Here is a 12,196-nt window from a genome sequence, read left to right on the forward strand (position 1 = left end):
ATGGGATTTACAGAGATGAATAAAATGCAGTCTCTTTCTTCAAAGACCTTACATTTCAGAATAAAAACCAATATATATACCGACAGTAGTAAATAAAACAGAGAAGGCCCTGGAAAAGTTTATAGCACAGTACTGTATCAGATGGGACGTCAAGTAATGGTTCTTTTCTTTCCTTTTTTTTTTTTTTTTTAAGATTGTATATCCTTATTTGAGAGAGAGCACAAGCGGGGGAGGGGGCAGAGGGAGAGGGAGAAGCAGGCTCCCTGTTGAGTAGGAAGCCTAACATGGGGCTCCATCCCGGGACCCCGGGACCCCGGGATCCCAGGACCCCATGATCATGGCCTCAGCCGAAGGCAGATGCTTAACCAACTGAGCCACCCAGGTGCCCCGAAATGTTTCTTTTCTTATACTTTTCTATAGTTTGTACCTTTTCTACAATGACAAAAGCATTATTTTAAAATCATAAAAACCCAAACAATTATTAAAATATTTAAATTTCATAACCACCCTATGATAGGTATTACTAACTCCTTTTTATAGGTGAGAAAATCATTGCACACCGTTAAATGACTTTCCCGAAAGCACACAGTAACATAGAGCTGGAATTTCATGTGAATCACACCACTTGGTTTCCATGCTCCTGTGTTGTCCCCTCCACACTAACTCTGGGCTTAGCCATGTGACTGACTTTGGCCAAAAGGACCTTAGCAAATGTGACACAAGCAAAGCCTAAAAAATGCGTATGTATTAAGACTTGCCCAAAGAAATCACGTGAGTGACCCCAGGCAGAAGAACCATCTGGTCAATCCACAGAATGAGAAGAAATAAAGTGACTGTTTCAGGTTACTAAATATAGGGTATCTTGCTATGTAGCAATAGATACCTGATATGGAAACTTGTATATCTGGGTGTAGTGTGCTGCTCAACTAAAGCCTAGAATATATGTCAACGGCTTTGAGTCTGAATGATGGGGGCCGAATGGGAAAGTTGAAGAAATGGCAAATTCTTAGTGGCACCTGGAAAGGTGTGAAAAAATTGGTACTGGAGATTGAGAAGGGACATACTGTTAGAAGGTAGTGAAACAACTGGCAAAACTGTTGCCTATGGTAACTTGAAAGATAGAAAATATATAATGAAATTATGTATCTGGATAAGGGGACTGATTCTCAGGCAGAATGATGAAATGTCTTCTGGACTACTGTAGCTGTGTATGACAGGGTACAAGACAGATGAGCTGAAGAGAGAATTGTTAGTTTGGAAGCACAATTTAGAGGAACAATAATGGAGAAAAGACTTGCTAGGTTGAAAATAAAACATTCACATCTCCAGTCTCTCCAGAAAAAAAGCCTGTCAAAGAAAGAAATGGTATGAGGAAAAAGATCACATCAAAACTGTGACAATAAGACCTTTTCTAAAGACCTAAAAAATTTAAGGTGATGCCCAACAGACCCATTAGCTAGACAAAAGGCCTTCTAAGAACTCTAAGGGTACTGTCCCCCACAGCAGCCTTACACTACACCTAAAGTAGAGATGTCCATCTCAAAAAAGAACCATGGATGTAGCTTTTAGGGCATGAACTGAACACTAGTGACAGTCACAGAAATCCCAAAAAGCTTCTAAGGAAGTTGCATGAGCTTCAACTAATGATAAGAGACAGTTCAAAAGGAAAAACAGAAAAAGAAAAAAAAGGAGCTTCTAAACCAACTTTCTATGGACAAGAAATCAGGCTGAGACCGTTACTCTGCTATAAATAGGAATCAATTCTTCTTCTTTTTAAATTGAAGTATAGTTGAAACACAGTGTTATAGTTTCGGGTGTATAACACAGTGATTGGGTAAGTCTCTGTTATGCTATGCTCACCGCACGTGTAGCTATCTCTGAATCGTTTCTTATTGAAAATGTTCAGGGAAAATAGTACCAAGGGCAAAGGATTCTGGACAACAGTGGAATAGGGAACCTCTCCCAGGAAACAGACTGGGCCCTAGTCAAGAAATATTCTTTGCTTCTAGAGTAGGAGGTCCTGACACAGTGTGCCCAGCTGGATTTCAGAATTACTATGGGCCACTGATTATGATGTGCTTCCCATTCCTCCCTCTTTTTAATGGAGTGACAATTGTGGTTCTCTTGTTCCCGACTCACCATCTTATGCTAGGTATGTAGTGGTGGTAGGGGGTAGATAACGCATCCTTTTCGTTCTCTGGATTAAGAGGAGGGGCACCTCTGGGGCCACATCCACATCTGGACCTAACAAAAATTATGAGATCGTGAACCCTGAGCTTGACGCCATGAAATACATGAGACTTTGGGGGTCTTGGGAGGTGGCAATTATATTTTGCATAAGAAAAGAATGTGAATCGTGGGGACCTGAGGGTAGACTGTGGCAGACGGTTATACCAATGGCCACTGACGAATCATACCTCCTAATATCCATGTCACGTCTCCTCCTTGATTAACTCTGAGTTGATTATATGACTTGCTTGGCCAGTAGGATATCAGCAAATGTGGGACAAACAAGCTTGGTAAGTGTTTTTGCACTGGGGCTTACCCTCTTGGAATGCTGCCCAGAGACTACATGTGAAGAAACCTAGGCTAGCCTCCTTGAGAATGAAAGACAACGTGGAGAGAAGAAAGGCCAGCTTTCCTAACCATACTCACCCTCCAGCTGACCTAGCAGGTAAATGCAGCCGCATACATAAACCCAGGAGAAACTAGCAGAGGATCAGTCCAGTCAATCCACAGAATGATGAAAAATACAATGTTTACTGTTTAAAGCCACCAAGTTTTGGGGCAATTTGTTATACAACAGATAATGGATAGAGACTTCAAAATCCAACGTATTTCCACTATACTTAAGGCTGCTTCCTAGACTGAAAGTTGCAAGATTTTAAAATTTTCTCTGAAGAAGGTAAAGTTGTGCTGGGCAGAAATCAGGTATGATTTCTAAAGCTGGAGAGAAAGGGCAGACACAACAGTGGAACAGTAGGGATTAGGAACCCCAGAATAAGGAAGAACAGGAATCAAGGCTGGGTGAAGGCAAGAGGAGAAAACGTGACCAACGGGTGACGAGGTCAGTTTGGTCAAAGGGTAGGGTTTGTGTGGGTAAGTGAGAAGTAGGGATCTGGAGCTAGATTACAGCATGTCAAAGGGTCTGTATATTGTTACGCAGGCAGTGTTTTTGAGAAGGAGGGATGGTATTTTTAAATGATTGAGGAAAAATATTCTGAAGGTGATATACAGGAAAATTTGAAAAAGTAGATAGTGAAAGTAGAGAGATCAGTGAGGGAAGAAGCTACTACAAAGGCCCAAGGGAAATGTAACAAAAGGACTTGACCTAAAGGTCAAATTTAAGCATTTGACCTAGACAACCATAAACATGGAGACAAATAAATGTAAAATAATCAAATAACAAATATGAGACTTTTTAATCCTAAATGAAAGACTACTGAGAAGATAAGAGAAAACATTTAAAAACAAACAAAAGGAGCTAACATTTAAAAGTAACCTTTAAAAAACTAAAAGAAAATAAAAATTTTTCTCTCAAGAAAAATATGGTACTAGTTTAAACAACTATGACACAATGATTACATAAAGGTACAATTATATAAGATTAAGGAGCCAAACAACTTGGCATCTATACAAGAAAAAAATCACATTTTTAATTTCTTTTGTTAAAAAAAAGTAAAAGAACATGTAGAAATGACCCAGTGGACATACGGTGCTTGATTACAAACTGGGGGAGTAGGAGAACATGAACCAGCGAGTTAAAACAGCTTCTAAATAAAGAGTAAATTCATGGTTTAGATGAAAACCTCACTACATCCCAGATAAAATTGCCAACGATAAAGGCTTAGAAGACTACTGAGAAGTTTTAGAAAACATTTAAAAACTAACAAAAGGAGCTAACTAACATTTAAACTTATCCTTTAAAAAAGTAACTAAAAGAAAGGAATAAAAACATTTTGCTAGTATCCTGTTCTCTAATTTATAATACCAATCACTGCAAAGATCCGTATCGTCAAATTTCACAAAAATCACACAATGAGACTATCACCAAGTGTATAACTCAGGAAGGGTTAAGCACTGGACAGACGTTTCATTCAGTCAGCTTATGAAAGAACATAATAACCAGGCATGCAAGAAGTTGTAGGTGTTCTGAATTACTCTGAGGCTGAAACTAAATAATTTCGAGCTTTTAAGAAAGACATCTATAATCATAAAACAGCATTCATTAAATAAATAGCAATCTTTAAATGCCACATGGTCAGAATCAACAAAAACAATTAGAATAGTAAAGTGAAAAGCCATAATTTGTACAGTACCCACTATTTACAAAGAACTTTCATTTATATTATCTACTTGTGATTCCAATTACAGCAGGTCTGGGGAGGTTAAATACTTGATCAAGAACATTCAGTTTGTAAAGGACAAAGCTGGAACTCAGAGCCACCTTGTCATAATGACCAATGATAATTTAAAATGCTTATTTACATAATGAACAGTAAATGAGGAGGGAAAAAAGGCCAAAGTTATCAATGTTACCAACACTGGTATATGCCCACCAAAACTTGTCCAATTTTCATCCTTAGTTCTAAGTACTATAGAAGGGAATTTTTTTTTAAAGATTTTATTTATTTATTTGACAGAGAAAGAGAGAGAGAACAAGCAGGGGAGCAGCAGAGGGAGAGCGAGAAGCAGCCTCCCCGCCGAGCAGGGAGCCCAATGCGGGGCTCGATCCCAGGACCCTGGGATCATGACCTAAGCCAAAAGCAGAGATTTAACCGACTGAGCCACCCAGGTGCCCCAGAACAGAATTTTCTAGGAGAGAATATATTATGAATAGATTTGACTTTTTTGGTCATAATAACTGGGAAAAGTAATCAAGTTGTTTCCCAATCATTTGATCAGAACCAAATCAAGTGATTGAGCCCAGTCAGGAATCTGGATAACAGTTCTACTTCTGCCTATACCATCACAGAGTTCAGGGGCAAATCCCTTAAACTCTTAGGCCAGCAGTCTTCTCATCACTGAAAGAGAAACAATTCCTTCCAGTTCCCAAATCCTATGATTCAGGGATTGACTGATTGATTAAAAGATTTTATTAATTTATTTGACAGGCAGAGAGCACAAGGAGGGGGAGCAGTAGGCGAAGGGAGAGGGAGAAGCAGATTCCCCACTGAGCAAGGAGCCCGATGCAGTGGCTCCATCCCAGGACCCTGGGATCACGACCTGAGCCAAAGGTAGTCACTTAACTGAGCCAGCCACCCAAGTGCCCCAGATTCAGAGATTAAGAAAAAAAATTACCTAGACTGGCAGTTAACAGTTACAAAGAGACAAAAATATTGCTATTAACACTACTTTTCTATAGAAAATAGAAATGAAATGATTTGTCATCTTTGAAATCTGTCCTGCAATTCCACTATCTGGTACTGCGCTCTCAATTTCTACGATTTTATCATCAGATAAACAAACTCTAGATCACATTATGCAAGAGTATAATTTAGTGTATAGCAGAGAAGCAGTGACAGTATGAAAGAATCTGGGAAATTTTTCTTCTCATTATCTTATTCCTGTTTTAGCCAACCAAAGCAATCTAGTAAACTTTCAATGTACTGGATTTTAAAAATTATCTTAAATAAAAGTCTTCATGCCATTTTATGTACATATATTTTAGTACTCTTGGGTATTTTTCACGCTAAATCTTGATTGGAAAAGAGTCACAAATGAATACCAGTTATGTTAAATAATCAAGAGTAGGGAAGCAATTACCACATTGAATGAAACTGAGGATTAATCAATGTTTCTACAAAAATTTTCACCAAATCACTTTCTTTCAGTTACATTAAACAACTTCATCTGTTCTGATCCATATTTCCCCCAACATTTCTTCAAATTTTTTTAGCATCCTGAGTTTTAGACGTAAGGATGGCAGACATCACTAGATACCTATCCGTTCTTATGTTCCTCACTACCAATGTATCTTTAATTATACATGGAGTGACAATGTACTCACTTAAAAATACCTCTCCAAGATCCCCTGAGGCTAGTAGCGATCTTGTAGCACAGTCTGGCCAAAGAATGTAAGCAGAAATCTACTAGGCGGAGTTTCTGAGAAATCTCCTGAGTTCCTGATGTGAGGGGACAGACTGAGTTGGTACGCACCTTTGGCAATTTGGGCTTACCCTTTCTTCCTGTCTGGAAGATGGCCCACCAACCCTCCTGCCTAGAAGATGGCCCAGAAAAGACTTAGGGATCCTAAAGGGGGCCTCCAACTTAAGGATGGTAGAGCAGGAAGAACAGAAAAGCTTGGGCCCCTAATGACTGACTACTTCGAGGATATACCAGCTTTGATGTGCCCACCTCTAGACTTCTTGTTAGCTGAGATAAACACGGCACTCTTTTAAGCTACTGTTATTAGAGTCCTATTATATGCAGCCAAAAAAGTCCTAAAAGATACAGTTAATAAAAATTAACACCAGAAAAAATGGCAAAGATATTTTATGTTCATATTTCTGCACTCTGGTTTTATTTACTTAATAGTATTTCTTAGAAGGGCACCTGCTGGCTTGGTTGGTGGAACGTGTGACTCTTGATCTTAGGGCTGTGAGTTCGAGCCCCACACTGAGTGTAAACATTAAACATTTTTTAAAAATTGAAAAAAAAATTATCTCTTGGAGATAGTTCCACATCATTTACAAAGAAAGAATCTCCCTGTTCTACTTAACATTTCTACAGAGGTCTACTGTATGGATGTGCCATGCAACTTTTTTTTTTTTTTTGCCATACAACTTTTGGTGCTATAGGGTGAGTGATAAATATATATATATATATATTTTTAAAGATTTTATTTATTTATTTGACAGAGAGAGAGACGGTCAGCAAGAGAGGGAACACAAGCAGGGGAGTGGGAGAGGAAGAAGCAGGCTCATAGCAGAGGAGCCTGATGTGGGGCTCGATCCCATAACGCCGGGATCACGCCCTGAGCCAAAGGCAGACGCTTAACTGCTGTGCCACCCAGGCGCCCCGATAAATATATTTTTGTATAAAGAATTTTTAGGACTCGGTCCAAGTCTTCCCTTACTTTCCCGAAGTTAACCCCTTCTGTGCTCAAAAGTCTTTAAATAGAGCTGTTATTTATTGTACTATCCTGTAATTATTTCTTTAGCCATCTATCTTCCTACTATCCCTCTCCCTGACTACACTGTAAATTATACTATCCTATTTCTCTAGGCTGCCTACAAATATTTGTTAAATGAATAACTCTAATTAGCAGTCAATTTTATAAAGGTATAGTGGATTATTAAAATTTTTAGTTTCAAAAGGGAAGGATGATATAAACTACAAAGTCAGGTTCATAGAATCAGAGTTCAAAGTGACCCCAGAGGTCAATTAACCTCAATTAGCCCCATCCAGGGATGAGTGATAACTACCTTACAGGAGCCAGCTCTGCTGATAAATAGTTTTAATTATTAGAAATGTTCTTTATATTAACTTGAAATCTCTTCAAATGTTTTACACGTTTAAGTTGGCATTAAAACAATAGAAGGGTCAATTGTGTTTCACTACACAGGCAAGGGAGATAAAAGACAATGGAGTCTTCTTTCTCTTTCTTTCTTACTCTATCTTTCTCCTTTTTCTTCCTCCTTCCCTCCTTGCTTTCCTTCTTTTTGAGAGGTTTAAAAAAAAGCACAGAAAAGTACAGAAAATAATACAACTAATAAATAATATTCCATTTAGAAATAACAGAAGTTTACACTGTTATTTTTAACAGTTTTTAAAGATGCATTTATTTAAAAACCTTTTTATTTTGGGAATTTTCAAATATACCAAAGTGGAAAATCTGGCATGAAGAACCTCTGTGGACCCAATCTTGTTTCAGTTGCACCTTTCACTCTTCTTGCAGACTATTTTAAAGTAAATGCCAGATACCATGTCATTTCATCTGAAAATACTTCAAATACCCTATTTTTTTAAATGCCTAAGAGCGATTATGGTTCCCACTTCCTAAATTATTTATTACTAAAAATGAAAAAGATCAGAAATTAATTACTAAATTAATTATTAATTACTTTGAGTCAGTTAATTACTGTATGCTGAGTCCTTTGTGTAAAATAATTTTGCAAGCATAACAATAATTCAATTAACAGGATAAAAAATAAAATAATGCTAAACTCACAACAGCTTCTGAGGTAAGCATTATTATCTCTACCGTACAGAAGGGAGTTGGGCTGGCAGGCTAACTGACTTGCTCAAGTTCACATAACTAGTGAACTACAGAGCCACAAGCTTGGGGCTCTCTGATTCTAAAACCCAGGCTCTTTGCATATTAAAGAAAAACAAAGCAAAATCCCAAACACAAAATGTACAAAATTGAGGGTTTTCTGGAAGTATTAAACTGGTAGGCAAGAGTTGTTTATTTAAAATCATGAGATTTTTTTTTTTAACTGGAAAACTAACTTTTATGATGTGAGAATACATTTGGAAAATTTCAAAGAAACTTTTGGAAAAGAAAAGGCCTATCATTCTAGATTTTAAAACATATAATTAAGTTATTGCAACTTCAAAAAGTACAGTAATATCATGAGAAAAAACTAATAGATTAGTGGAATGGAATCCAGAAAGAGATCCAAATATATTTGGAAAACTAATTATGCTAAAGATAACATTTCAAATTGTTAGGGAAAAGACGGATTATTCCTACAGAAGATGTTAGAGCAAATGGCTGTCAGTTCAGGGAAAAAAATAAAATAAAGTTAGATCCCCACCTTGCACCATAGATAAAAATATATTTAGATAGATTAAAGACCTAAATGTGAAAAACTATGAATTTAGGAAAACATTCTTATGATCCTGGGGGGAGAAAGCCTTGTAAAATAAAATGGGAAGTCAGGAAGCCATAAGAAAAATAATGGATAAATCTGAGTAGTTAAAATGTACAAAAATGTTTATTAGTGAAATAAAACACACATACACACACAAAAGACTCAGGCAAATACAGACTCGAAATAAAGTATTTTCCAACACATACAGCAGACAAAAGATTGAATTCAAAATATGTGTGGACCTTACTGGACAAGAAATTAATAAGAAACCGATAAATCAAGTGCAAAATAGGAAAGGATATAAAGAGGTAATTTCAGAAGAAATACAAATGGCAAAAAAACATAAAATGATGCTCAACCTAATAATTTGGAAAGAGTATTATAAAAATGAGATAATATTTTTAGTCCATTAGCTTTGCAAAAACAGAAAAGATCAGAAATGAGCAAGCAGGAAGAAGAAACATGTAGTCCATCACTCTGTGGTCCTCCACTCAAAACCTGCCAGTGGCTCCCCATCTCACTCAGGGTAGATGCCGAAGTCCCGACAATGGACTCCAAGGTCCAACACAATCTGCCCCACTTCCTCTACCCCCTTACCTCTCTGGATTCATTTGTTACCCTCTGTCTTCCTTGCCCACTCTTCTCTAGCTACGATAGATCTCCTTGGCTTTCCTTGAACATGCCAAGTCTGTTCTTGCCACAGTGACTTTGCCCTTTCCTCGGCCTGTACCAGTCTTCCCCTATGTATCTAACAAAGCTTAGTCACTTGCTTCCTTCAGGTTCCCGCAAAGTATACCTGCTCAGAATGCCTTCTCTGACCATTCCACTTAAAACAGCAACCCTCCCAGACGCACCACACATCCCTATCTTCACTTCCTGCTTTTTTTTTCCTCCACTGCACTTATTGTCCTCTGACATGCTAGCTATCATGTCCGTGTTTTGTTTCCCTCTTCACAGCCCCATAGAAAGAAAGCTCCATAAGGGCAAATGTGGGGTGGGGTGGAGAAAAGCAGATGAGAGCAAAAGAGTTCTTAAAATATACTTTAGGGATGCCTGTGTGGTGCATTTGGTTAAACATCCAACTCTTGGTTTCAACTCAGGTCATGATCTTGGGGTTGTGAGATTTGAGCCCTGTTATCAGGCTCTGTGCTTAGCACAGTTTACGTGAGAGTCTCTCTCCCCCTCCCTCTGCCCCTCCCACTCATGCTCATTCACTCTCTCTAAAATAAATAAATAAATCTTTCAAAAAATACTTTAAAAATGCTAAAATATCAAAAATAGCAAGGAATATGAACTATAATAGAAAAGTATATGCTTTTAATGTCAGGTAAAAGAATCTTTCTTGGTGATAACCTTTAATCATAACTGTCAAATACTGATTTTTGGTAAGTGGGCCAGACCCAAAGGTCCAAGAAATTCATTCAATTCATTGCATAATTACAAAAACATAATGATTTTCTTATTCTGCCATATTCTGCCACTTATTCATATTGATAACCTAAGTGAAGATAGAAATTTGAATTTTGAATTTGCCATGATCACAGCATTCAAAACAAATGTTTCATTCCTACATTTGTAAATGAGAAATCTGATTAAAAACAGGCTACTGAACCCAGAAATCACAACCACTGAAAGCAAAATGCCAAAGCTGTAGGCCATAGTAATGATGACCTCCAAATAGAGATTGAATCAGAGGTTCAAGGGCTGTAAAGAATAACCAGGTCTTATTTCCAGCTCTGACCATACACACTAAGCAATCCCTGAGAGTACTGAGGGCTCTGTGTCTCTTTTAGGAAAGCTCACCCAACATTGTAAGTGAGAGTACATAGAAAAGAGGCCGGTCTCATTCAAGGAGATTTGATATCTGAATTTATGTTAAAATCTTGCCATGAAATGAAAATACAAGGTGTAGAAGCGAGGGGGGAAAAACGACAAAAATCCTCGAGTAGTATTTCAATAGAAACCTTTAAAACAAAGTTCTCCCAGGGTGCCTGGGTGGCTCAGTTGGTTGAACATCTGACTCTTGATCTTAGCTTAGGTCTTGATCTTGGGGTCGTGAGTTCAAGGCCTGCGTTAGGCTCCATGCTGGGAATGGATCTTGCTTGAAAAAATAAAAATAAATAAAAATAAAACAAAGTTCTCCCATATGAATTCTGAATTACTGGTAGTTTTGCAGAAAACTTCTGTCTCCTGATTTATTTCCAAAAAAGAAAGCTTAGTATATTTTAGATTTTGAAGTAAAAATTATACATAGTTAAGGTGTATAACATAATATTTTGATAAATATACATACACTGAAATAATTACTATGGTCAAGCTAATTAACATATCCATCTCCTCACAGTTGGTTTTTTTTTTTTTTTTAAAGAAAGCTCAGTATTGATGTGTTCTGTGATTAGTTCCCTCCATACCTGTCAACGATCTACAAAGAAGTGAGCTGCCCTCAGAGGCGGCAGTCACTTGAGAAAGCAGAGGATGTTGAGATGCAGTAAGGAGTCACCACAGTTATTACTAGAAATTAGCCAACCAAAACAAAACCTGTAATACCTTTTCTCTTTATGCACGAACAGAATAAGGTTCTACTTAGTGATCAACTAACACACCTCTGAAACTAGTAAAGCATAACCAAGCCAGGTAACTGACTGTATTTAAGAACATTTAAAAAAAAATCATTTTGAATAACTAGACACAAACTTGCCTGTCAACACATAACTATCCCACAGGTCAACGAGATGTTTATTATGAGGTGGGAGAAGGGGAGCTAGCTAATAGTATCTGGTCTCTGAAAATAATTTAAGCTGGGTTGTTTTCTGCCAGAGAAGCAAAAGGAAAAGGAAAGCGTAGCTAGGCATCCTTATCTAGGTCTCGAAAAGTACTTTTTGGTTTGGGTATCACAAAAGGGGTTAAAAATACTTGAGACTACCAAAGAAGCCTAACAAGACATCTGGGTGCTGCGGCTGTCACTGTCAGGGCAGCCCTTGGAGGGAATGCCCATATCAATTCGGTTTATCAGATGGACAGCTGATCAACATTAAACAGACTTGCTCTGGGCAGACTGAGCTGAGCTTCCTGACATGAATTCCAATGAGAGCCCTCTGCACTCTACCACTGAGCTCTGCCATTTTTTACTGTTGCAGCTCCCTGGACATATGGGAATCCCTAGTGATGAGCACATAAAGCTGCCTCTAACTCAAGCGACGGCTCATTTCCCCTGGCTGAAGGCAGACATTAATATCCTGAGGAGATCAGACCCGCCTCCCTGACCCCCATCTACCGAAGCAAAACGACTGTCCTAGTTCTTCATTTAATAAGGTTTTAATGAAGAAAACCCAAACCCCCTCTCTGACTGCAGCACAGTTCTACATGAAAAGGTTATA

At 37.9% G+C, this 12,196-nt stretch overlaps 1 protein-coding gene across 3 annotated transcripts in view; it reads right to left on the bottom strand.

Moving 5' to 3' along the window:
• The window catches only part of PDSS2 (decaprenyl diphosphate synthase subunit 2), a 232,183-nt gene that overhangs the window by 92,392 nt on the left and 127,595 nt on the right, over positions 1-12,196 (bottom strand). The gene's annotated exons all lie outside the window — the stretch shown is intronic.

Source organism: Ursus maritimus, unplaced genomic scaffold (assembly GCF_017311325.1).
Source record: "Ursus maritimus isolate PB19 unplaced genomic scaffold, ASM1731132v1 scaffold_13, whole genome shotgun sequence".
Taxonomy (NCBI): Eukaryota; Metazoa; Chordata; class Mammalia; order Carnivora; family Ursidae; genus Ursus; species Ursus maritimus.